This window comes from Petromyzon marinus, chromosome 83 (genome assembly GCF_048934315.1).
Source record: "Petromyzon marinus isolate PM22_M1 ecotype Great Lakes invasive population chromosome 83, UKy_Petmar_22M1.pri1.0, whole genome shotgun sequence".
In the NCBI taxonomy this organism is placed as follows: Eukaryota; Metazoa; Chordata; class Hyperoartia; order Petromyzontiformes; family Petromyzontidae; genus Petromyzon; species Petromyzon marinus.
This window is the reverse complement of record NC_133748.1, coordinates 2838399-2860715: the sequence shown is the minus strand read 5'-3', so window position 1 is coordinate 2860715 and position 22317 is coordinate 2838399. Positions and strand designations below refer to the sequence as shown.

The window sequence follows — 22317 nt, the reverse complement described above, 5'->3', positions numbered from 1 at the left end:
CTGAGTTAATGAGTGACTGGGTGAGTGAGTTGGTGAGTGAGTGAATGAGTGAGTGAATGAGTGAGTTGCTGAGTGAATGAGTTGGTGAGTGAGTGAATGAGTGAGTTGCTGAGTGAGTGAATGAGTTGGTGAGTAAGTTGCTGAGTGAGTGAGTTGCTGAGTGAGTGAGTGACTGAGTGAGTGAGTTGCTGAGTGACTGGGTGAGTGAGTTGGTGAATGAGTGGGTGAGGTCACTCATGAAACTGAACAGGTTTTCAGTTTCATAAGTGACCCCTGGGGCTCACGAGTTCACCTGTGCAGCGATGGCCGAGTGGTTAAGGCGTTGGACTTGAAATCCAATGGGGACTCCCCGCGCAGGTTCGAACCCTGCTCGCTGCGCTGTAACTTTTATTGATGGTCTCTGTGGGGCTCTATGGGTGCCTTTGGGTCTCTGTGGATCTCAATGGGGCTCTATGGGTGTCTCTGTGGGTCTGTATGGGTCTCTATGAGCCTCTATGGGTGTCTATGGGTCTCTATGAGTGTCTATGGGTCTCTATGAGTCGCTGGATCTCTGTGGGTTGCTGAGTGAATGGGTGTCTATGGGTGTCTGTGGGTCTCTATGAGTCTCTGGATCTATGTGGGTCTCTATGAGTGCCACTAAGAGGTGAGGCCTTACCATCAGCCCCACCAAAACTAAGCACCTGCCTGGGTATTTTGTACCATCGGACACTCCATCCCCACAACTCCCAATCGGTAATGGGGCAGTTGTGGAGAGAGTGGAGAGTTTCCCATACCTGGGCAGTGTGCTTATGACTGGCTCCAGTTTAACAGCAGAGGTCTCACTCCGAATCAGTCGAGCGGCAATATCTTTTCATCGGTTGCGTAACGCTGTGTGGAAGCTACCTGGTCTGTCGCTCCGCACTAAGCTTCAGGTCTTCTCGGCCACGGTCATTCCCTCCCTTCTCTACGCTTGCGAAACGTGGACCCCCCTAATGGAACATCTTCGCCGGTTAGAAACATTTGGGCTGGCCTGCCTACGATCCATCCTGGGTTTAACCAGACTGGATTGTGTGAGGAGCTCACAAATCCTTGAAAGATCTGGGCAAGGTCCCATCGGTGAGCTCCTCCGGCGGGGAAGGCTGCGATGGCTGGGTCATGTAGCCCGCATGCCCAGCCACCGCATGCCGAAACAGCTTTTGTTCGGCTGGATCGAGGGGGCTAAACGGGCGCGGCACGGGCTAGAGAAGAGATGGAGTGATGTGGTACAGGAGGACGTGGAGCTGAGTGGACTTGCCGATGACTGGTACCAGCGGTGTCAAGATCGGCCTCTGTGGAGGAGGCTCGTGAAGGACGCTACTGGGCAGTTGGAGGCAGTCGCCCTCCAACAACAACGGAGGGCGGAGGAGCGACGCTCACAACAACGAGCGGAGCGCCGGGTGGCTAAAGCACAGCAGGTTGGCACAGTAGGGGGCAAAGGTGGTGCATCAGCCAGTCATCTCAGTCAGTCGACCCGTGGCACCTGCTGGGTCTGCCCCGTGACCTCCTGCCAGCGGGCGTTCGACACTTCACGTGGCCTCAGGGTGCACATAGCCTGGCACAAGCGTCGTGGTGACGTCACCGCCACTTAGTGGCGAATGGCGGCTGTTGTTGTTGTCTCTGTGTATCTGTGTCTCTGTGTGTCTCTGTGGGTCTCTATGGATGCCTTTGGGTCTCTGTGGATCTAAAATGGGTCTCTATGGGTCTCTATGAGTGTCTATGGGTCTGTATGAGCCTCTATGAGTCTATGGGTCTCTGTGGACTCTTTTGGGTCTCTGTGGGTCTCTGTGGGTGGTGGGGATGTGGTGGTGGTGGGAGTGAATGAGTTGGTGAGTGAGTAAGTGAGTGAGTGAGTTGCTGAGTGAATTAATGAGTGAGTGAGTTGCTGAGTGAGTGAGTTGCTGAGTGAGTTGCTGAGTGAGTTAATGAGTGAGTGAGTTGCTGAGTGAATTAATGAGTGAGTGAGTTAATGAGCGAGTTGCTGAGTGAGTGAGTTGCTGAGTGAGTGAGTTGCTGAGTGAGTTGGTGAGTAAGTTGCTGAGTGAGTGAGTTACTGAGTAAGTTGGTGAGTGAGTGAGTCGGTGAGTGAGTCGGTGAGTGAGTTGGTGAGCGAGTTAATGAGTAAGTTTCTGAGTGAGTGAATGAGTGACTGGGTGAGTGAGTTGGCGAATGAGTGGGTGAGGTCACTTATGAAACTGAAAACATGTTCACGAGTTCACCTGTGCAGCGATGGCCGAGTGGTTAAGGCGTTGGACTTGAAATCCAATGGGGACTCCCCGCGCAGGTTCGAACCCTGCTCGCTGCGCTTAAACTTTTATTGATGGTCTCAATGGGTCTTTGTGGGTCTCTATGGATGCCTGTGTGTCTCTGTGGATCTCTATGAGTTTGAATGGGCCTATATGGGTGTCTATGAACCTCTATGGGTGTCTATGAGTCTGGATCTCTGTGGGTCTCTGTGGGTATCTATGGGTCTGTATGGGCCTCTATGTGCCTCTACATATATCTGTGGGTCTCTTTGAGTGTCTATGAGTCTCTGGATGTCTATGGATCTATGGGTGTCTATTTGTCTGTATGTATTGGAGTCTATGGGGACACTTTAACATTGGAGTCTATGGGAGACTTTAACATTGGAGTCTATGGGAGACTTTAACATTAGAGTCTATAGGAGACTTTAACATTGGAGTATATGGGAGACTTTAACATTGGAGTCTATAGGGATAATTTAACATTGGAGTCTATGGGAGACTTTAACATTGGAGTCTATGGGGACACTTTAACATTGGAGTCTATGGGGACCCTTTAACATTGGAGTCTATGGGGACACTTTAACATTGGAGTCTATGGGGACCCTTTAACATTGGAGTCTATGGGAGACTTTAACATTGGAGTCTATGGGAGACTTTAACATTGGAGTCTATGGGAGACTTTAACATTGGAGTCTATGGGAGACTTTAACATTGGAGTCTATGGGGATAATATAACATTGGAGTCTATGGGAGACTTTAACATTGGAGTCTATGGGAGACTTTAACATTGGAGTCTATGGGGACACTTTAACATTGGAGTCTATGGGGAGACACTTTAACATTGGAGTCTATGGGTAGACACTTTAACATTGGAGTCTATGGGGAGACTTTAACATTGGAGTCTATGGGTAGACACTTTAACATAGGAGTCTATGGGGACACTTTAACATTGGAGTCTATGGGAGACTTTAACATTGGAGTCTATGGGGATAATATAACATTGGAGTCTATGGGAGACTTTAACATTGGAGTCTATGGGAGACTTTAACATTGGAGTCTATTGTGACACTTTAACATTGGAGTCTATGGGGAGACACTTTAACATTGGAGTCTATGGGGAGACTTTAACATTGGAGTCTATGGGTAGACACTTTAACATAGGAGTCTATGGGGACACTTTAACATTGGAGTCTATGGGAGACTTTAACATTGGAGTCTATGGGGATAATATAACATTGGAGTCTATGGGAGACTTTAACATTGGAGTCTATGGGAGACTTTAACATTGGAGTCTATGGGTAGACACTTTAACATTGGAGTCTATGGGGAGACACTTTAACATTGGAGTCTATGGGTAGACACTTTAACATTGGAGTCTATGGGGAGACTTTAACATTGGAGTCTATGGGTAGACACTTTAACATAGGAGTCTATGGGGACACTTTAACATTGGAGTCTATGGGTAGACACTTTAACATTGGAGTCTATGGGTAGACACTTTAACATTGGAGTCTATGGGGAGACACTTTAACATTGGAGTCTGTGGGTAGACACTTTAACATTGGAGTCTATGGGACACTTTAACATTGGAGTCTATGGGTAGACACTTTAACATTGGAGTCTATGGGACACTTTAACATTGGAGTCTATGGGTAGACACTTTAACATTGGAGTCTATGGGGAGACACTTTAACATTGGAGTCTATGGGTAGACACTTTAACATTGGAGTCTATGGGTAGACACTTTAACATAGGAGTCTATGGGGACACTTTAACATTGGAGTCTATGGGTAGACACTTTAACATTGGAGTCTATGGGTAGACACTTTAACATTGGAGTCTATGGGGAGACACTTTAACATTGGAGTCTGTGGGTAGACACTTTAACATTGGAGTCTATGGGGAGACACTTTAACATTGGAGTCTATGAGTAGACACTTTAACATTGGAGTCTATGGGTAGACACTTTAACATTGGAGTCTATGGGGACACTTTAACATTGGAGTCTATGGGTAAACACTTTAACATAGGAGTCTATGGGTGGGGACTTTAACATTGGAGTCTATGGGGACACTTTAACATTTGAGTCTATGGGTAGACACTTTAACATTGGAGTCTATGGGTAGACACTTTAACATAGGAGTCTATGGGTAGACACTTTAACATTGGAGTCTATGGGTAGACACCTTAACATAGGAGTCTATGGGTAGACACTTTAACATTTGAGTCTATGGGTAGAGACTTTAACATTGGAGTCTATGGGTAGACACTTTAACATTGGAGTCTATGGGTAGACACTTTAACATTGGAGTCTATGGGTAGACACTTTAACATTGGAGTCTATGGGTAGACACTTTAACATTGGAGTCTATGGGTAGACACTTTAACATTGAAGTCTATGGGTAGACACTTTAACATTGAAGTCTATGGGTAGACACTTTAACATTGAAGTCTATGGGTAGACACTTTAACATTGGAGTCTATGGGTAGACACTTTAACATTGGAGTCTATGGGTAGACACTTTAACATTGGAGTCTATGGGTAGACACTTTAACATTGGAGTCTATGGGTAGACACTTTAACATTGGAGTCTATGGGGAGACACTTTAACATTGGAGTCTATGGGTAGACACTTTAACATTGGAGTCTATGGGTAGACACTTTAACATTGGAGTCTATGGGTAGACACTTTAACATTGGAGTCTATGGGGAGACTTTAACATTGGAGTCTATGGGTAGACACTTTAACATTGGAGTCTATGGGGACAGTTTAACATTGGAGTCTATGGGTAGACACTTTAACGTAGGAGTCTATGGGTAGACACTTTAACATTGGAGTCTATGGGTAGACACTTTAACATTGGAGTCTATGGGTAGACACTTTAACATTGGAGTCTATGGGTAGACACTTTAACATAGGAGTCTATGGGTAGAGACTTTAACATTGGAGTCTATGGGTAGACACTTTAACATTGGAGTCTATGGGGAGACTTCAACGTGACGTCACGCGCCGTGACGTCACGGCGCGCTGACGTCACGGCGCGTTGACAGTTTCCCGCCTTTTCCCCCACCCCGCTTCCTCCCCTCAGCGCTCCGAATCCTCTTCCTCCCATCACTCGCTGGTGAGGAGTTGGTGAGGAGTTGGTGGTGAGGAGTTGGTGGTGAGGAAGGCGCTGGTGAGGAAGGCGTTGGTGGTGAGGAGTTGGTGGTGAGTCGGGGTGAGTTGTGAGTTGTGGTGAGTCGTGGTGAGTTGGGGTGAGTTGTGGTGAGTTGGGGTGAGTTGTGGTGAGTTGGGGTGAGTTGTGAGTCGTGGTGAGTCGTGGTGAGTTGTGAGTTGTAGTGAGTTGTGGTGAGTTGTGGTGAGTCGGGGTGAGGCGTGGTGAGTTGTGGTGAGGCGTGGTGAGTCGTGGTGAGTCGTGGTGAGTTGTGGTGAGTTGTGGTGAGTTGTGGTGAGTCGGGGTGAGTCGTGGTGAGTTGTGGTGAGTTGGGGTGAGGCGTGGTGAGTTGTGGTGAGGCGTGGTGAGTTGTGGTGAGTTGTGAGTCGTGGTGAGTCGTGGTGAGTTGTAGTGAGTTGGGGTGAGTTGTGGTGAGTTGGGGTGAGTTGTGGTGAGTTGTGGTGAGTTGTGGTGAGTTGTGAGTCGTGGTGAGTCGTGGTGAGTTGTAGTGAGTTGGGGTGAGTTGTGGTGAGTTGGGGTGAGTTGTGGTGAGTTGTGGTGAGTTGTGGTGAGTTGGGGTGAGTTGTGGTGAGTTGGGGTGAGTTGTGGTGAGTTGTGGTGAGTTGGGGTGAGTTGTGGTGAGTTGGGGTGAGTTGTGGTGAGTTGGGGTGAGTTGTGGTGAGTTGTAGTGAGTTGTGGTGAGTCGTGGTGAGTCGTGGTGAGTTGTGGTGAGTTGGGGTGAGTCGTGGTGAGTCGTGGTGAGTCGTGGTGAGTTGTGGTGAGTTGGGGTGAGTTGTGGTGAGTTGGGGTGAGTTGTGGTGAGTTGGGGTGAGTCGGGGTGAGTCGTGGTGAGTCGTGGTGAATTGGGGTGAGTTGGGGTGAGTCGTGGTGAGTTGTGGTGAGTCGTGGTGAGTAGTGGTGAGTTGTGGTGAGTCGTGGTGAGTCGGGGTAAGTTGTGAGTTGTGGTGAGTTGTGGTGAGTCGTGGTGAGTCGTGGTGAGTTGTGGTGAGTCGTGGTGAGTCGTGGTGAGTTGTGGTGAGTCGTGGTGAGTTGTGGTGAGTTGTGGTGAGTTGTGGCGAGTCGGGGTGAGTTGTGGTGAGTCGTGGTGAGTTGTGGTGAGTTGGGGTTGGGGTGAGTTGTGGTGAGTCGTGAGTTGTGGTGAGTCGTGAGTTGTGGTGAGTTGTGGTGAGTCGTGGTGAGTTGGGGTTGTGGTGAGTTGTGGCGAGTCGGGGTGAGTTGTGGTGAGTCGGGGTGAGTTGTGATGAGTCGTGGTGAGTTGTGGTGAGTCGGGGTGAGTTGTGGTGAGTCGGGGTGAGTTGTGGTGAGTTGTGGTGAGTTGTGGTGAGTTGGGGCGAGTTGTGGTGAGTTGTGGTGAGTCGGGGTGATTTGGGGTGATTTGTGAGTTGTGGTGAGGTGAGTGAGCGAGTGACGGAAGAATGGGTGAGTCGGGGTGAGTTGCGGTGAGGGGAGTTGGTGAGGAGAGCTGGTCGTGAGTGGAGGACGAAGAGGTGAGTGAGTTGGTGAGTTGGGGTGAGTGAGTTGGGGTGAGTGAGTTGGTGAGTTGGGGTGAGTGAGTTGGTGAGTTGGGGTGAGTGAGTTGGTGAGTTGGGGTGAGTGAGTTGGTGAGTTGGGGTGAGTGAGTTGGTGAGTTGGGGTGAGTGAGTTGGGGTGAGTGAGTTGGTGAGTTGGGGTGAGTGAGTTGGGGTGAGTGAGTTGGTGAGTTGGGGTGAGTGAGTTGGTGAGTTGGGGTGAGTGAGTTGGTGAGTTGGGGTGAGTGAGTTGGTGAGTTGGGGTGAGTGAGTTGGTGAGTTGGGGTGAGTGAGTTGGGGTGAGTGAGTTGGTGAGTTGGGGTGAGTGAGTTGGGGTGAGTGAGTTGGTGAGTTGGGGTGAGTGAGTTGGTGAGTTGGGGTGAGTGAGTTGGTGAGTTGGGGTGAGTGAGTTGGTGAGTTGGGGTGAGTGAGTTGGTGAGTTGGGGTGAGTGAGTTGGGGTGAGTGAGTTGGTGAGTTGGGGTGAGTGGAGTGAGTCGTGTTGAGTTGGGGTGAGTTGGGGTGAGTGAGTTGGTGAGTTGGTGAGTTGGGGTGAGTGAGTTGGTGAGTTGGGGTGATTGAGTTGGTGAGTTGGGGTGAGTGAGTTGGTGAGTTGGGGTGAGTCGGGGTGAGTCGTGTTGAGTTGGGGTGAGTGAGTTGGTGAGTTGGGGTGAGTGAGGTGAGTGAGTTGGTGAGTGAGTTGGTGAGTTGGGGTGAGTGAGGTGAGTGAGTTGGGGTGAGTGAATGAAGAAGGGGTGAGGGAGTTGGGGTGAGTTGAGTGAGACGGTGGTGAGGAGACTTGAGTGGAGAGTAAATCGTTACGTGACGTCATCGTGTCACCCCATAGAGAACCGTGGCGTGACGTCATCGTATTAACCCATTGGGGACCGTAACGTGACGTCATTGTATTGTCCCATTGTGAACCGTTACGTGACGTCATCGTATTACCCCATTGTGAACCGTTACGTGACGTCATCGTATTACCCCATTGTGAACCGTTACGTGACGTCATCGTATTACCCCATTTGGGACCGTTACGTGACGTCATCGTATTACCTCATTTGGGACCGTTACGTGACGTCATCGTATTGCACTATCCAAAGGCGTCCTGACGTCATTGTGATGCCCTATACAGGGGTTGTGAGGTCATAGCCTATACAGGGGACCGTTACGTGACGTCATCGTGTTGCCCTATATAGGCCTCTATGATGATAATAATAATCGGGTGGTGGTTTTTCCCCCTTTTTTGTCTGGCAACTAAACTGAAACCTTTTTAACAAAGCATTCATGTTCACTGCATTAACCACAATACCTGCAGTCAAAATGCAAACAAAAAACAACACACACTATGATAATATAATAATATATAATAATATGATGATGCATTGTTCTTGAAACTGATTGGTCCACACTAAGGGACAGCTTTCTTTAGAGCCTGGACCCAATTGGTGCTCGACCACCAGATGACGCCCCTGTGTGTGTGTACACCTGTGTGTGTGTACACCTGTGTGTGTGTGTACACCTGTGTGTGTGTACACCTGTGTGTGTGTGTACACCTGTGTGTGTGTGTGTACACCTGTGTGTGTGTGTACACCTGTGTGTGTGTGTGTACACCTGTGTGTGTGTGTGTACACCTGTGTGTGTGTGTACACCTGTGTGTGTGTGTACACACACAGGTGCCGGACGGGCAACTCTGTCGTGGACAGCGCTGTGGGGGTAGTTCCAATTTTGATTGGCTCCTCCCCTCATGGCATATGTGTCCACCACAGGGGCTAAACGGGGGCTCTGGACGGGTGCGAGGGGCTGGTAACCCCTCCACCTTCAATTAATTACCACAAAACCACGAATTAAACTGAAATATGTAACAACTAAGCTTGTGCCGGAGGCCCCGGGGGGCCAGGCGTCTATGACGTCTCCTGGCCAAACCCCAATTGGCGGAGCCAGGAGATTGAATCTCTACCCTCGGGGCTACTCCAGAAACAACGAAAAGCCACTACGGGTGGCCACGTGGAATGTTCGAACGCTCACTGCAGAGGAGAGGCTGCCACTCCTCTGTCGGGAGCTGGACCGGTACCGCCTGGATCTATGCGGCATTCAGGAGGTCCGGTGGACCGGCTCTGGCTCCTGCCACCATGAGGGGTGGACAGTCCTCTACTCGGGGCAGCAGACTGCCAAACAACAGGGTGTGGGTCTTCTTTTGAACAAAAGAATGAAGGGGGCGTGGGAGCGTGGCGGTGAGGTGTGGGAAGCTGTAAACCCCAGGCTACTTTGGGCTCGCCTTCCCATCAACCGGAGGCGAGGAATGGTGGTCGTGGTTACTTATGCCCCCACTGAAGATGAACATCCGTGGAGGGATGCAGGCAAAGCCGATGAGTCAGATGCCTTCTATGACCTCCTGTCACAGGTGCTGGCTAAAGTGGCCCCTCGGGATAGAGTCATCATGTTGGGTGACTTCAATGCCCGAGTTGGTCATGATACTGGCACCTGGTCTGGAGTGATTGGAGGGCATGGGCCAGATCAGCTCAATAACAACGGTAGGAGGCTGCTAGATTTTTGTGCAGCCCATGGGCTTGTAATTACCAACACGCTGTTCCGGCATCGGCACATCCACACAACATCATGGATGCATGCCGGGTCCAAGCAAGAACATCTGCTGGACTACATAGTGACGGACCAGCGAATGCGAGCCCATGTCCTTGACACCAGGACCTACCGTGGAGCTGATCTGCCCTCTGACCATCGACTAGTCATCTGTAAGATGCGCCTGCCATTCTTCCACTCCGGTGGTGGGTGTACACCCAGGACCCCATTCCAACCTAAAGTGGCCTGGTCTCAGTTATCTGATGAAAGTTGCAAGCGAGAATTTCATCATCGCTTGCGGCTGGGATTGGTATCGTCCCCGACTCCTCCTGATGTCGAGGGTAAATGGGCGAGGTTTAGGACTGTGACTCATGCAGCTGCAATGGCTGCTTTGGGTACGCGGTCCAGACCTCCCCAGACACCCTGGATGACAGAGGAGTTGTTCACGATGGTTGAGAAAAAGCGACAGGCCCACTGTCATCGGCTACAGAATCCCACGTCAGAGAATGAGGAGGCTTACCGCAGCCTTCGCTCGGAGGTTCGGAGAGCCGTGAGGCGCTGCAAGGATGGGTGGTGGTCGCGGGTTGCTGAGGAGATGGAGTCTGCCTCAGTGGCCCGTGATCACAAATCTCTATTTAACTCCATCAAAAAAGTAACCTGCAGCGCCACACCTATTACCATCATTAGGGGAAAAAACGGTGATCCAATTTCCGACCCCCAGGAACAGGTTCTCAGATTTGCTGAGCATTTCTGTGAGGTCCTGGGGGAGGGAAAATCCCTCAGCCAGGAAAACATCGTGGCACAAAGTGAGGATGACCCTGCTGAGGCTGCGGTGCCTCAAATATTGGATGAAGTCACCCCCTGTGAGTGGCTGGCTGAGGTGCCATCTGCTGAGGAAGTATTGAAGGCGATCTGGAGTCTGAGACCAGGAAAGGCAGCGGGCAGAGATGATCTCCCAAGCGAAATGCTGAGGGAGGGTGGCGTTTGTGCACAGACTGCCCTATATGACATCATAACAACAGTCTGGACCACTGGACGGGTTCCGCAGGATTGGAAGGATGCCCTGGTGGTCCCCCTTTTTAAGAAGGGGGACCGCACAGACTGTAACAACTACAGGGGCATCTCACTCCTCAGTGTGCCGGGAAAGGTCCTGGCAAGGATTATTCAGCATCGCCTTGCCAGGCACGCTGAGGAGAGGCTTGCGGAGCCCATATGCGGTTTCAGGAAAGGGCGGTCCTGCACAGATGCCATATTTTCTGTCCGTCTGCTACAGCAGAGGTGTAGGGAATTCCAACAAGACCTACATCTCTGCTTTATTGACTTGGTCAAGGCCTATGATACCATCAGTAGGCCTGGGCTCTGGGTCGTTCTTCGTGCTTTTGGAGTACCTGACCCTCTGCTCACGATCATTAAGGACCTTCATGATGGTGAGCGGGCCCGGGTAAAACTACGTGGCCGGGAGTCAGAGCCGTTCCCTGTACACCTTGGGGTGCGACAGGGATGTCCTCTGGCTCCCACATTATTTAACATCTATTTTGACCACGTAGTTCGTGAAGCCTTCAATAGCTGTACCGGGGGAATCTCCATATGGTACAGATATAATGGGAGGCTAATCGATGCCCGGGTGCGGTCAAGGGATGGCTCCCTATTGCTCAACCACGTTATGTATGCTGATGATTTGGTAATAGCTGCTCAGTCAGAGGAGGAGTTGGAGACGCTGCTGCTGAGACTGGAGCGTGCCACTAAGAGGTGGGGCCTTACCATCAGCCCCACCAAAACTAAGCACCTGCCTGGGTATTTTGTACCATCGGACACTCCACCCCCACAACTCCCAATCGGTGATGGGGCAGTTGTGGAGAGAGTGGAGAGTTTCCCATACCTGGGCAGTGTGCTTATGACTGGCTCCAGTTTAACAGCAGAGGTCTCACTCCGAATCAGTCGAGCGGCAATATCTTTTCATCGGTTGCGTAACGCTGTGTGGAAGCTACCTGGTCTGTCGCTCCGCACTAAGCTTCAGGTCTTCTCGGCCACGGTCATTCCCTCCCTTCTCTACGCTTGCGAAACGTGGACCCCCCTAATGGAACATCTTCGCCGGTTAGAAACATTTAGGCTGGCCTGCCTACGATCCATCCTGGGTTTAACCAGACTGGATTGTGTGAGGAGCTCACAAATCCTTGAAAGATCTGGGCAGGGTCCCATCGGTGAGCTCCTCCGGCAGGCAAGGCTGCGATGGCTGGGTCATGTAGCCCGCATGCCCAGCCACCGCATGCCGAAACAGCTTTTGTTTGGCCGGATTGAGGGGGCTAAGCGGGCGCGGCACGGGCTAGAGAAGAGATGGAGTGATGTGGTACAGGAGGACGTGGAGCTGAGTGGACTTGCCGATGACTGGTACCAGCGGTGTCAAGATCGGCCTCTGTGGAGGAGGCTCGTGAAGGATGCTACTGGGCAGTTGGAGGCAGTCGCCCTCCAACAACAACGGAGGGCGGAGGAGCGACGCTCACAACAGCGAGCGGAGCGCCGGGTGGCTAAAGCACAGCAGGTTGGCACAGTAGGGGGCACAGGTGGTGCATCAGCCAGTCATCTCAGTCAGTCGACCCGTGGCACCTGGGTCTGCCCCGTGACCTCCTGCCAGCGGGCGTTCGACACTTCACGTGGCCTCAGGGTGCACATAGCCTGGCACAAGCGTCGTGGTGACGTCACCGCCACTTAGTGGCGAATGGCGGTTGTTGTTGTTGTGTGTGTACACCTGTGTGTGTGTACACCTGTGTGTGTGTACACCTGTGTGTGTGTGTGTGTACACCTGTGTGTGTGTACACCTGTGTGTGTGTGTACACCTGTGTGTGTGTACACCTGTGTGTGTGTACACCTGTGTGTGTGTGTACACCTGTGTGTGTGTGTACACCTGTGTGTGTGTGTACACCGTGTGTGTGTGTGTGTGTACACCTGTGTGTGTGTGTACACCTGTGCGGTCCCCCTTTTTAAGAAGGGGGACCGCACAGACTGTAACAACTACAGGGGCATCTCACTCCTCAGTGTGCCGGGAAAGGTCCTGGCAAGGATTATTCAGCATCGCCTTGCCAGGCACGCTGAGGAGAGGCTTGCGGAGCCCCAATGCGGTTTCAGGAAAGGGCGGTCCTGCACAGATGCCATATTTTCTGTCCGTCTGCTACAGCAGAGGTGTAGGGAATTCCAACAAGACCTACATCTCTGCTTTATTGACCTGGTCAAGGCCTATGATACCATCAGTAGGCCTGGGCTCTGGGTCGTTCTTCGTGCTTTTGGAGTACCTGACCCTCTGCTCACGATCATTAAGGACCTTCATGATGGTGAGCGGGCCCGGGTAAAACTACGTGGCCGGGAGTCAGAGCCGTTCCCTGTACACCTTGGGGTGCGACAGGGATGTCCTCTGGCTCCCACATTATTTAACATCTATTTTGACCACGTAGTTCGTGAAGCCTTCAATAGCTGTACCGGGGGAATCTCCATATGGTACAGATATAATGGGAGGCTAATCGATGTCCGGGTGCGGTCAAGGGATGGCTCCCTATTGCTCAACCACGTTATGTATGCTGATGATTTGGTAATAGCTGCTCAGTCAGAGGAGGAGTTGGAGACGCTGCTGCTGAGACTGGAGCGTGCCACTAAGAGGTGGGGCCTTACCATCAGCCCCACCAAAACTAAGCACCTGCCTGGGTATTTTGTACCATCGGACACTCCACCCCCACAACTCCCAATCGGTGATGGGGCAGTTGTGGAGAGAGTGGAGAGTTTCCCATACCTGGGCAGTGTGCTTATGACTGGCTCCAGTTTAACAGCAGAGGTCTCACTCCGAATCAGTCGAGCGGCAATATCTTTTCATCGGTTGCGTAACGCTGTGTGGAAGCTACCTGGTCTGTCGCTCCGCACTAAGCTTCAGGTCTTCTCGGCCACGGTCATTCCCTCCCTTCTCTACGCTTGCGAAACGTGGACCCCCCTAATGGAACATCTTCGCCGGTTAGAAACATTTAGGCTGGCCTGCCTACGATCCATCCTGGGTTTAACCAGACTCGATTGTGTGAGGAGCTCACAAATCCTTGAAAGATCTGGGCAGGGTCCCATCGGTGAGCTCCTCCGGCAGGCAAGGCTGCGATGGCTGGGTCATGTAGCCCGCATGCCCAGCCACCGCATGCCGAAACAGCTTTTGTTTGGCCGGATTGAGGGGGCTAAGCGGGCGCGGCACGGGCTAGAGAAGAGATGGAGTGATGTGGTACGGGAGGACGTGGAGCTGAGTGGACTTGCCGATGACTGGTACCAGCGGTGTCAAGATCGGCCTCTGTGGAGGAGGCTCGTGAAGGATGCTACTGGGCAGTTGGAGGCAGTCGCCCTCCAACAACAACGGAGGGCGGAGGAGCGACGCTCACAACAGCGAGCGGAGCGCCGGGTGGCTAAAGCACAGCAGGTTGGCACAGTAGGGGGCACAGGTGGTGCATCAGCCAGTCATCTCAGTCAGTCGACCCGTGGCACCTGGGTCTGCCCCGTGACCTCCTGCCAGCGGGCGTTCGACACTTCACGTGGCCTCAGGGTGCACATAGCCTGGCACAAGCGTCGTGGTGACGTCACCGCCACTTAGTGGCGAATGGCGGTTGTTGTTGTTGTTGTGTGTACACCTGTGTGTGTGTACACCTGTGTGTGTGTACACCTGTGTGTGTGTGTGTACACCTGTGTGTGTGTGTACACCTGTGTGTGTGCACCTGTGTGTGTGCACCTGTGTATGTGTACGCCTGTGTGTGTGTACACCTGTGTGTGTGTACACCTGTATACACCTGTGTGTGTACACAGGTGTATACACCTGTGTGTGTACACCTGTATACACAGGTGTACACACACAGGTGTACACCTGTGTGTGTGTACACCTGTGTGTGTGTACACCTGTGTGTGTGTACACACACAGGTGTATACACACAGGTGTACCGACAGGTGTACACACACACAGGTGTATACACCTGTGTGTGTGTACACCTGTATACACCTGTGTGTGTACACCTGTATACACCTGTGTGTGTGTACACCTGTATACACACACACAGGTGTATACACCTGTGTGTGTGTATACACCTGTGTGATGAAGGCCGCTTGTATTGTGGCCGAAACGTCGTGATTTTTTGACGTTTTATTTTTTAGCTACGTGAACTTTTACCGAATAGAACCAACAGAGTGTGGATCCTTGCAGTCACGAAAGATTTAAATCTAGAATCTTAGTGTGTGTGTGTTTGTTCGCATTTTGACTGCAGGTATTGTGGTTAATGCAGTGAACATGAATCACCACCCGATTATTATTTTTATTATTTTATTTATTTAAAACTTTCGTGACTGCAGCGATTCATATTCTTAGCTCTTTCGGTAAAGTCACCACCACGTTGAAGGGAAACAATAAAATAATAAAAATATAAAACAATACAATTATTGTAAAACAATAAAATTATTATTCCTGGTTCTTTCGGTAAAGTCACCACCACGTAGAAGGGAAACAATAAAATAATAAAAATATAAAACAATAAAATTATTCTTGGTTCTTTCGGTAAAGTCACCACCACGTAGAAGGGAAACAATAAAATAATAAAAATATAAAACAATACAATTATTGTAAAACAGTAAAATTATTATTCTTGGTTCTTTGGGTAAAGTCACCACCGCGTAGAAGGGAAACAATAAAATAGTAAAAATATAAAACAATAAAATTATTATTCTTGGTTCTTTCAGTAAAGTCACCACCACGTAGAAGGGAAACAATAAAATAATAAAGATATAAAACAATAAAATTATTGTAAAACAATAAAATTATTATTCTTGGTTCTTTCGGTAAAGTCACCACCACGTAGAAGGGAAACAATAAAATAATAAAAATATAAAGCAATAAAATTATTCTAAAACAATATAATTGTTATTCTTGGTTCTTTCGGTAAAGTCACCACCACGTAGAAGGGAAACAATAAAATAATAAAAATATAAAACAATAAAATTATTCTAAAACAGTAAAATTATTATTCTTGGCTCTTTCGGTGAAGTCACCACCACGTAGAAGGGAAACAATAAAAAAATAAAACAATAAAATTATTATTCTTGGTTCTTTGGGTAAAGTCACCACGTAGAAGGGAAACAATAAAATAATAAAAATATAAAACAATAAAATTATTCTAAAACAATATAATTGTTATTCTTGGTTCTTTCGGTAAAGTCACGACCACGTAGAAGGGAAACAATAAAATAATAAACGTGATAATTTTTTGTTATTGTTTTATATATATTTATTATTTTATTGTTTCCCTTCAACGTGGTGAATTTACCGAAGGGGAGGTCTAATGATAGAGGCCGCTATGACGTCATCGTGTTGCCCTTTTTAAGGAGGCCGTGACGTCATTCGTGCTGTCCTATATATAGGCGACCGTGACGTTTTGATTATACAGTGGACCATTACATGACGTCATCGCATTGCCTTATGCAGGCGACCATGACGCCATCGTGTTGTCTATATAGGCGGCCGTGACGTCATCGTCTGACCATATACAGGCGACCGAACGTCATCGTGTTGTCTATAGGGGGTCATGACGTCACACTGGTCACCCAGCAGCGGATTGACCATGGTGATGATGTCATTCACAGGTACACAGATAGAGAAGGAGACACGGGGAGACACGGGGAGATACGGTGAGACACGGGGAGACACGGGGAGACACGGGGAGACAGGGAGACACTGGGAGACACGGTGAGACACAGGGAGACACGGTGGGACACGGTGAGACACGGGGAGACACAGGGAGACACAGGGAGACACGGGGAGACACGGGGAGACAGGGAGACACGGGGAGACACGGTGAGACACAGGGAGACACAGGGAGACACGGTGGGACACGGTGAGACACGGGGAGACACGGGGAGACACGGGGAGATACGGTGAGACACAGGGAGAGAGAGGGAGACACAGGGAGACACAGGGAGACACAGTGAGACACAGGGAGACACAGTGAGACACAGGGAGACAGAGACACAGGGAGACAGTGAGACACAGGGAGACACAGTGAGACACAGTGAGACAGAGACACAGAGAGACACAGGGAGACACACTGAGACACAGTGAGACACAGTGAGACACAGGCAGACACAGTGAGACACAGGGAGACACAGGCAGACACAGTGAGACACAGTGAGACACAGTGAGACAGAGACAACGGGGAGTGAGTGATGTGGACTGTGGGACACAGTGAGACATCGTGAGACACAGTGAGACAGAGACACAGGGAGACACAGGGAGATGGAGACACAGGGAGACACAGTGAGACACAGGGAGACACAGTGAGACACAGGGAGACAGAAACACAGTGAAACACAGTGAGACACAGGGAGACACAGTGAGACACAGGGAGACACAGGGAGACGAAGGGAGACACAGGGAGACACAGTGAGACAGAGAGAACGTGGAGTGAGTGATGTGGACTGTGGGACACAGTGAGACACAGTGAGACAGAGACACAGAGAGACACAGGGAGACACAGAGAGACACAGAGAGACACAGGGAGACACAGTGAGACACGGAGACACAGTGAGACACAGGGAGACACAGGGAGACACAGGGAGACACAGGGAGACGAAGGGAGACACAGGGAGACACAGTGAGACAGAGAGAACGTGGAGTGAGTGATGTGGACTGTGGGACACAGTGAGACACAGTGAGACAGAGACACAGAGAGACACAGGGAGACACAGAGAGACACAGAGAGACACAGGGAGACACAGTGAGACACGGAGACACAGTGAGACACAGGGAGACACAGGGAGACACAGTGAGACACAGTGGGACAGAGACACAGTGAGACACAGTGAGACAGAGACAAGGGGAGTGAGCGATGTGGACTGTGGGACACAGTGAGACACAGTGAGACACAGGGAGACACAGTGAGACACAGGGAGACACAGTGAGACACAGTGAGACACAGGGAGACACAGTGAGACACAGGGAGACAGAGACACAGTGAGACACAGGGAGACAGAGACACAGTGAGACAGTGAGTTGTGGTGAGTTGTGGTGAGTCGTGGTGAGTTGGGGTGAGTTGTGGTGAGTCGGGGTGAGTTGTGGTGAGTTGTGGTGAGTTGGGGTGAGTTGTGGTGAGTCGTGGTGAGTTGTGGTGAGTTGTGGTGAGTCGTGGTGAGTTGTGGTGAGTTGTGGTGAGTCGTGGTGAGTTGTGGTGAGTCGGGGCGAGTTGTGGTGAGTCGTGGTGAGTTGTGGTGAGTTGGGGTGAGTCGTGGTGAGTTGTGGTGAGTTGTGGTGAGTTGTGGTGAGTTGTGGCGAGTCGGGGTGAGTTGTGGTGAGTTGTGGTGAGTCGTGGTGAGTTGTGGTGAGTTGGGGTGAGTTGTGGCGAGTCGGGGTGAGTTGTGGTGAGTTGTGGTGAGTCGTGGTGAGTCGTGGTGAGTTGAGGTGAGTTGTGGTGAGTCGTGGTGAGTTGTGGTGAGTTGTGGTGAGTCGTGGTGAGTTGGGAGTTGTGGTGAGTCGGGGTGAGTCGTGGTGAGTCGTGGTGAGTTGTGGTGAGTTGGGGTGAGTTGTGTTGAGTTGTGTTGAGTTGTGTTGAGTTGTGGTGAGTCGTGGTGAGTTGGGAGTTGTGGTGAGTCGGGGTGAGTCGTGGTGAGTTGTAGTGAGTTGTGGTGAGTTGTGGTGAGTTGGGGTGAGTTGTGGTGAGTTGTGGTGAGTCGGGGTGATTTGGGGTGATTTGTGAGTTGGGGTGAGTTGTGGTGAGGTGAGTGAGCGAGTGACGGAAGAATGGGTGAGTCGGGGTGAGTTGCGGTGAGGGGAGTTGGTGAGGAGAGCTGGTCGTGAGTGGAGGACGAAGAGGTGAGTGAGTTGGTGAGTTGGGGTGAGTGAGTTGGGGTGAGTGAGTTGGTGAGTTGGGGTGAGTGAGTTGGGGTGAGTGAGTTGGTGAGTTGGGGTGAGTGAGTTGGGGTGAGTGAGTTGGTGAGTTGGGGTGAGTGAGTTGGTGAGTTGGGGTGAGTGAGTTGGTGAGTTGGGGTGAGTGGAGTGAGTCGTGTTGAGTTGGGGTGAGTTGGGGTGAGTGAGTTGGGGTGAGTGAGTTGGTGAGTTGGGGTGAGTGAGTTGGTGAGTTGGGGTGATTGAGTTGGTGAGTTGTGGTGAGTGAGTTGGTGAGTAAGGTGAGTGAGTGAGGGAGTTGGTGAGTTGGGGTGAGTAAGTTGGTGAGTTGGGGTGAGTGAGTTGGTGAGTTGGGGTGAGTCGGGGTGAGTCGTGTTGAGTTGGGGTGAGTGAGTTGGTGAGTTGGGGTGAGTGAGGTGAGTGAGTTGGTGAGTTGGGGTGAGTGAGGTGAGTGAGTTGGTGAGTGAGGTGAGTGAGTTGGGGTGAGTGAGGTGAGTGAGTTGGTGAGTGAGGTGAGTGAGTTGGGGTGAGTGAGGTGAGTGAGTTGGGGTGAGTGAGGTGAGTGAGTTGGGGTGAGTGAATGAAGAAGGGGTGAGGGAGTTGGGGTGAGTTGAGTGAGACGGTGGTGAGGAGACTTGAGTGGAGAGTAAATCGTTACGTGACGTCATCGTGCCATCCCATAGAGAACCGTTGCGTGACGTCATCGTATTAACCCATTGGGGACCGTAACGTGACGTCATTGTATTATCCCATTGTGAACCGTTACGTGACGTCATCGTATTACCCCATTGTGAACCGTTACGTGACGTCATCGTATCACCCCATTGTGAACTGTTACGTGACGTCATCGTATTACCCCATTGTGAACCGTTACGTGACGTCATCGTATTACCCCATTGTGAGCCGTTACGTGACGTCATCGTATTACCCCATTGTGAACCGTGACGTCATCGTATTACCCCATTCTGGACCGTTACGTGACGTCATCGTGTTACCCCATTGTGAACCGTTACGTGACGTCATCGTATTACCCCATTGTGAACGTCACGTGACGTCATCGTATTACCCCTGGGGACTGTTACGTGACGTCAACGTATTACCCCATTGTGAACCGTTACGTGACGTCATCGTGTTACCCCGTTGTGAACCGTTACGTGACGTTATCGTATTACCACTGGGGACCGTTACGTCATCGTATTACCCCATTGGGGACCGTTACGTGACGTCATCGTATTACCTCATTTGGGACCGTTACGTGACGTCATCGTATTGCACTATCCAAAGGCGTCCTGACGTCATTGTGATGCCCTATACCGGGGTTGTGACGTCATATCCTATACAGGGGACCGTTACGTGACGTCATCGTGTTGCCCTATATAGGCCTCTATGATGATAATAATAATCGGGTGGTGGTTTTTCCCCCTTTTTTTTCTGGCAACTAAACTGAAACCTTTTTAACAAAGCATTCATGTTCACTGCATTAACCACAATACCTGCAGTCAAAATGCAAACAAAAAAACCACACACTATGATAATATAATAATATATAATAATATGATGATGCATTGTTCTTGAAACTGATTGGTCCACACTAAGGGACGGCTTTCTTTAGAGCCTGGACCCAATTGGTGCTCGACCACCAGATGACGCCCCTGGGCGTGTGTGTACACCTGTGTGTGTGTACAGCTCTGTGTGTGTGTGTACACCTGTGTGTGTGTACAGCTCTGTGTGTGTGTGTACACCTGTGTGTGTGTACAGCTCTGTGTGTGTGTGTACACCTGTGTGTGTGTGTACACCTGTGTGTGTGTGTGTACACCTGTGTGTGTGTGTACACCTGTGTGTGTGTGTATGCCTGTGTGTGTGTGTACACCTGTGTGTGTGTGTACACCTGTGTGTGTGTGTACACCTGTGTGTGTGTGTACACCTGTGTGTGTGTACACCTGTGTGTGTGTACACCTGTGTGTGTGTACACCTGTGTGTGTGTGTGTACACCTGTGTGTGTGTACACCTGTGTGTGTGTGTACACCTGTGTGTGTGTGTACACCTGTGTGTGTGTGTACACCTGTGTGTGTGTACACCTGTGTGTGTGTGTACACCTGTGTGTGTGTACACCTGTGTGTGTGTGTACACCTGTGTGTGTGTGTACACCTGTGTGTGTGTGTACACCTGTGTGTGTGTGTACACCTGTGTGTGTGTGTACACCTGTGTGTGTGTGTACACCTGTGCGGTCCCCCTTTTTAAGAAGGGGGACCGCACAGACTGTAACAACTACAGGGGCATCTCACTCCTCAGTGTGCCGGGAAAGGTCCTGGCAAGGATTATTCAGCATCGCCTTGCCAGGCACGCTGAGGAGAGGCTTGCGGAGCCCCAATGCGGTTTCAGGAAAGGGCGGTCCTGCACAGATGCCATATTTTCTGTCCGTCTGCTACAGCAGAGGTGTAGGGAATTCCAACAAGACCTACATCTCTGCTTTATTGACCTGGTCAAGGCCTATGATACCATCAGTAGGCCTGGGCTCTGGGTCGTTCTTCGTGCTTTTGGAGTACCTGACCCTCTGCTCACGATCATTAAGGACCTTCATGATGGTGAGCGGGCCCGGGTAAAACTACGTGGCCGGGAGTCAGAGCCATTCCCTGTACACCTTGGGGTGCGACAGGGATGTCCTCTGGCTCCCACATTATTTAACATCTATTTTGACCACGTAGTTCGTGAAGCCTTCAATAGCTGTACCGGGGGAATCTCCATATGGTACAGATATAATGGGAGGCTAATCGATGCCCGGGTGCGGTCAAGGGATGGCTCGCTATTGCTCAACCATGTTATGTATGCTGATGATTTGGTAATAGCTGCTCAGTCAGAGGAGGAGTTGGAGACGCTGCTGCTGAGACTGGAGCGTGCCACTAAGAGGTGGGGCCTTACCATCAGCCCCACCAAAACTAAGCACCTGCCTGGGTATTTTGTACCATCGGACACTCCACCCCCACAACTCCCAATCGGTGATGGGGCAGTTGTGGAGAGAGTGGAGAGTTTCCCATACCTGGGCAGTGTGCTTATGACTGGCTCCAGTTTAACAGCAGAGGTCTCACTCCGAATCAGTCGAGCGGCAATATCTTTTCATCGGTTGCGTAACGCTGTGTGGAAGCTACCTGGTCTGTCGCTCCGCACTAAGCTTCAGGTCTTCTCGGCCACGGTCATTCCCTCCCTTCTCTACGCTTGCGAAACGTGGACCCCCCTAATGGAACATCTTCGCCGGTTAGAAACATTTAGGCTGGCCTGCCTACGATCCATCCTGGGTTTAACCAGACTGGATTGTGTGAGGAGCTCACAAATCCTTGAAAGATCTGGGCAGGGTCCCATCGGTGAGCTCCTCCAGCAGGCAAGGCTGCGATGGCTGGGTCATGTAGCCCGCATGCCCAGCCACCGCATGCCGAAACAGCTTTTGTTTGGCCGGATTGAGGGGGCTAAGCGGGCGCGGCACGGGCTAGAGAAGAGATGGAGTGATGTGGTACGGGAGGACGTGGAGCTGAGTGGACTTGCCGATGACTGGTACCAGCGGTGTCAAGATCGGCCTCTGTGGAGGAGGCTCGTGAAGGATGCTACTGGGCAGTTGGAGGCAGTCGCCCTCCAACAACAACGGAGGGCGGAGGAGCGACGCTCACAACAACGAGCGGAGCGCCGGGTGGCTAAAGCACAGCAGGTTGGCACAGTAGGGGGCACAGGTGGTGCATCAGCCAGTCATCTCAGTCAGTCGACCCGTGGCACCTGGGTCTGCCCCGTGACCTCCTGCCAGCGGGCGTTCGACACTTCACGTGGCCTCAGGGTGCACATAGCCTGGCACAAGCGTCGTGGTGACGTCACCGCCACTTAGTGGCAAATGGCGGTTGTTGTTGTTGTTGTGTG

At 50.9% G+C, this 22317-nt stretch overlaps 2 non-coding genes across 2 annotated transcripts; both read left to right on the top strand.

Moving 5' to 3' along the window:
- The first annotated feature begins 296 nt into the window (after positions 1–296).
- TRNAS-UGA (transfer RNA serine (anticodon UGA)) lies at positions 297–378 on the top strand. Its single transcript has one exon. It is a non-coding gene; the product is annotated as a tRNA-Ser (tRNA).
- A 1860-nt stretch (positions 379–2238) lies between these two features.
- On the top strand, positions 2239–2320 carry TRNAS-UGA (transfer RNA serine (anticodon UGA)). The gene has a single exon. It is a non-coding gene; the product is annotated as a tRNA-Ser (tRNA).
- Positions 2321–22317: the final 19997 nt, after the last annotated feature.